Source organism: Schistocerca americana, unplaced genomic scaffold, assembly GCF_021461395.2.
Source record: "Schistocerca americana isolate TAMUIC-IGC-003095 unplaced genomic scaffold, iqSchAmer2.1 HiC_scaffold_825, whole genome shotgun sequence".
In the NCBI taxonomy this organism is placed as follows: domain Eukaryota; kingdom Metazoa; phylum Arthropoda; class Insecta; order Orthoptera; family Acrididae; genus Schistocerca; species Schistocerca americana.
The window spans coordinates 12,501-17,500 of NW_025726593.1; the positions used below are offsets into that span (position 1 = coordinate 12,501).

The 5,000-nt window shown below is 53.0% G+C and overlaps 1 non-coding gene across 1 annotated transcript in view; it reads left to right on the top strand.

Moving 5' to 3' along the window:
* Positions 1-4,981: 4,981 nt before the first annotated feature.
* The window catches only part of LOC124591290, a 1,910-nt gene continuing 1,891 nt past the window's right edge, over positions 4,982-5,000 (top strand). The window contains exon 1 of the ribosomal RNA XR_006977108.1: positions 4,982-5,000. This exon is cut by the window's right edge and continues 1,891 nt beyond it. This is a non-coding gene — a ribosomal RNA (small subunit ribosomal RNA).

Genomic DNA, 5,000 nt, shown 5'->3' on the forward strand with positions numbered 1-5,000 from the left:
GGTATCGCCATCTATGAAAATACGGCGAAACCACATGCAATACCTCCATCTATGCGAATCTGACAACACTACGTCCGCCATGTCGAGCGCACCACAAAACACAGCGCCATCTGTAGGTCTCCCGCGGCATGACGTCCTGCAACGACGATACCGCCATCTATGAGACGCCAAGCCGACCAAGACATCGATGGGCCCACAGTGCCCATCTTTCGACCCCACCCACAAAGCCTGCGTCCTCTGTCGACCACAGCACCCCAACGCCAGCGCCTCTGCCGCACGAAATCGTGGACCGGCAATCACTCCACCTGCGCCCCACTCCAACCGCCCAACTCGCAACTCCAGCGGATGAACGGCGGACTTTTCCCGCAGTCGCAATGTGCAATCCACCCCTATAACATGCGTTTCATGAAGAGTTATCTCCAATATGCGACATTCCCGCTGTCCCTATACATGAGCTGCGGGCTGTACCAGTTACGAGCTAGAGACGCGACCGCGTTGCTCTCTGTACGAATGCCGATGCTGAGCGGTCAGCTAGGAGGCGCTCCATCCATGTCGGTACCGGTGAGCGTTGCACTCGCAGTCGCAAGAACGTACGGCAAGTATATTACCTGGAAGAGTCAATGACAGTCCACGCCCCCCTGCGTGGGAAGAGTCTTTCTAGGCCATGACCCACCGGAAGGGCGCAGCGTCCCCCACCCCAGACATGTGACGTCACACCATCGGTATTGACGACTAGACTGATTCCTTATAATCATTTGCCATACACCGGTGGAAGCTGCCGAGACGAGTAACTACATAGCGGGCTCGCCGTGTCACTAATGTACAGAGATACAACAGTTTCGACTGGAACCGGATTAAACGTATACACGGCGCTGATTAGTAATAGATAGAGCCATCAGAATACAGATAATGTATACAACTGTCCGTATACATGCTGAAAGACTCTGCTCACAATCACAACCACACGTCAGCCACACACCCTTATCACGCACTACTCTCTGCCTGTAACACGCACACAGACAATATGTAAGCACCAGCATGGAACAACACCCAGTGCATCCTCTCCGCCACATTAGACAATCCACACTGTCATAACCAGACTGGGAGGTCCACTCAGAAAACAGAATATCCCACCCACCCGACAACCACCATTGCTCAGCCAAGCCACCAACACCCACACATGTCCTACACAGGGGTGCACCCAACATCACAATACTGCCTCCTCTCACAGCACACAAACAATGGCAGGAATGAAAGACACAGGTCTGCCACAAGCATGGAATGAGAGCGCCGCCTGTCATGAGCCAAAGGTGCATCCTGACGTGGCAAATCAGATGATGCCGCAGGCATCCACTTACTATAATCACAATCAACAAACCGGCCGCCCCGCCCCGCCCCCCATTAAACCTTTCCTTACAACAATGTGTACCTTAACCTAACCTATATCGTACCGTAACCTAACCTATATCGTACCGTAACCTAACCTATGTCGTACCGTAACCTAACCTATGTCGTACCGTAACCTAACCTATGTCGTACCGTAACCTAACCTATGTCGTACCGTAACCTAACCTATGTCGTACCGTAACCTAACCTATGTCGTACCGTAACCTAACCTATGTCGTACCGTAACCTAACCTATGTCGTACCGTAACCTAACCTATGTCGTACCTTAACCTAACCTATGTCGTACCTTAACCTAACCTATGTCGTACCTTAACCTAACCTATGTCGTACCTTAACCTAACCTATGTCGTACCTTAACCTAACCTATGTCGTACCTTAACCTAACCTATGTCGTACCTTAACCTAACCTATGTCGTACCTTAACCTAACCTATGTCGTACCTTAACCTAACCTATGTCGTACCTTAACCTAACCTATGTCGTACCTTAACCTAACCTATGTCGTACCTTAACCTAACCTATGTCGTACCTTAACCTAACCTATGTCGTACCTTAACCTAACCTATGTCGTACCTTAACCTAACCTATGTCGTACCTTAACCTAACCTATGTCGTACCTTAACCTAACCTATGTCGTACCTTAACCTAACCTATGTCGTACCTTAACCTAACCTATGTCGTACCTTAACCTAACCTATGTCGTACCTTAACCTAACCTATGTCGTACCTTAACCTAACCTATGTCGTACCTTAACCTAACCTATGTCGTACCTTAACCTAACCTATGTCGTACCTTAACCTAACCTGTATTGCGCCTTAACCTAACCTGTATTGCGCCTTAACCTAACCTGTATTGCGCCTTAACGTAACCTGTATTGCGCCTTAACGTAACCTGTATTGCGCCTTAACGTAACCTGTATTGCGCCTTAACGTAACCTGTATTGCGCCTTAACGTAACCTGTATTGCGCCTTAACGTAACCTGTATTGCGCCTTAACGTAACCTGTATTGCGCCTTAACGTAACCTGTATTGCGCCTTAACGTAACCTGTATTGCGCCTTAACGTAACCTGTATTGCGCCTTAACGTAACCTGTATTGCGCCTTAACGTAACCTGTATTGCGCCTTAACGTAACCTGTATTGCGCCTTAACGTAACCTGTATTGCGCCTTAACGTAACCTGTATTGCGCCTTAACGTAACCTGTATTGCGCCTTAACGTAACCTGTATTGCGCCTTAACGTAACCTGTATTGCGCCTTAACGTAACCTGTATTGCGCCTTAACGTAACCTGCATTGCGCCTTAACGTAACCTGCATTGCGCCTTAACGTAACCTGTATTGCGCCTTAACGTAACCTGTATTGCGCCTTAACGTAACCTGTATTGCGCCTTAACGTAACCTGTATTGCGCCTTAACGTAACCTGTATTGCGCCTTAACGTAACCTGTATTGCGCCTTAACGTAACCGATATTGCGCCTTAACGTAACCTACATTGCGCCGTAACGTAACCTATATTGCGCCGTAACGTAACCCACATTGCCCCTTAACGTAACCCACATTGCCCCTTAACGTAACCCACATTGCCCCTTAACGTAACCCAACACACGTTGGGCCTTAACCCAACACACGTTGGGCCTTAACCCAACACACGTTGGGCCTTAACCCAACACACGTTGGGCCTTAACCCAACACACGTTGGGCCTTAACCCAACACACGTTGGGCCTTAACCCAACACACGTTGGGCCTTAACCCAACACACGTTGGGCCTTAACCCAACACACGTTGGGCCTTAACCCAACACACGTTGGGCCTTAACCCAACACACGTTGGGCCTTAACCCAACACACGTTGGGCCTTAACCTGCTCTGTAATTGTCATACGACGCGTTAAATTAGTGTAGTGTTGCCTAACTGCAACCCCCGCAATATAGTTTGCTACTCGCACTGCCCGGTCCCCAGTGTATCGCTTCATGTTAAACACCTTGCAGCTATACACTGTAATGTGGATGGCAGCAGGACGTACATGCTCAATGCCCTTTGCAGTTGTTCATTGGCATTTGCAGTTGTTCATTGGCATTCGCATGTGCGAAGCACTTAGCCTACGCTGTGGTACGGCCTGTGTCAACTGTCCGCTGATGTTGTACGTCCAAATCACACACTGTACTGCACATTGGTCCTCATGTACTGAATGATACATCGTGGTACATGTGACCGTACAACGACTGCGCCAACAACGGCGAACCATGCGGTCCAAATGTTGTGCACTCAGCTACGTGTCGTCTCCCTATAAGAGCTGGATTGCAGTGTGGTATGCCCTGGATGGCGATCAGCATGAGCCGTCTGTTGATGTAGTGGCGCGTGTTGTCAGACGTAGTCGTCTCTTCTCACACACCGTGATAGCATGGTGCACTGCGTTCCACATCTGCGACATGCGACAGAGGCCGGTTGACAGTCGTTCGCGCAATGGACATCGCATACGTACGGGGGCCACCTTCCACGTGTTCGCGAAGCGTGCACATGTTGTTGCGTGTATGTGGGCAGACATAGTGTGTCGTGACACCTGACACAGGCATGCAACAATCGTTGAATTTGCAAATGGCGATGGACGCCTACGTTTGCTGGTGACGTTATGCAAATGAACAACTGGTAAACCGTTGTGGTGCGGTTGTTCTCGCTAGAGGTGAATCAGTGATGGCGACGATCGGTTGAGCTACCAACCGGTTGTTCCAGCGATACCCACCATGCCCACGAACGTGAATGGCATCTGGGTGTGAAGCGATACGCGGCGGTGGCTGGGTGGGACCGTCCCCGGCCGGTGAGGGGGGGCCTCCCGGCGTGCTGGCCGCGCGGTGCGTGGGCGCACGCGCTACAGCCGGCTGGTGGGGGCGGCCAGTGGCAGGCGCGCCGGCCGACGGAGGCGGCAGGCGGCGCAGCTGCGCGCCGGCGCACCCTGCACGCGGCGCCGTGCGGCCAAAGTAGGTCCTCGCGGGCCCGGTGCGAAGCGCGGTGGACATCTGCAGTGTGCTGGTCCGATTGAGGACTGTGTGCGCTGAGGATGCGCCGCCGCCCGGCGCTCGGCGCCGCGACGCCGTCTGCTGCTCGGTCGCCTCTGCGGTTCTCGCAGGTGGTTTGTATCGCAGCTGTGCGGACGTGTTGGCGCGTGCGCTGTGCTGGGAGAGTTCGCTTCGGCACCCAAGTGGGGCTTTTGTCCTTCTGTGGCGCTGGCGTTGGAGCTGCCGGTCACCGTAGGTGGCGCGTGTTGTCTCCCGCCGGCAATGCCACGACAGCACGCTCCCGGGCCTCTGTCGGCAGCGGCAAGCTCAGTTGGGAGCACGGGTGGTCGCACCTAAAGCGTCTACTCGCCAAACTCCGGGCGATTGCGCCTCTCTCGAACCCGACCAAGTACTTAGGACGGCGCTGCGCGCCGCCGGGACCTGAGAGGGTTTCGAGGTGTATTGTGCAGGGGAGCTCAGCCTCCTCCTGTTTGCAGAATAATTGAGCGGACGCTTGCGTGTTCGCGCGGGCCCCCGGGACACACTCCCGGGCGGCCGGCTGCTCAGCTCTAGTTGACGCAGCTCCCTGGTTGATCCTGCCA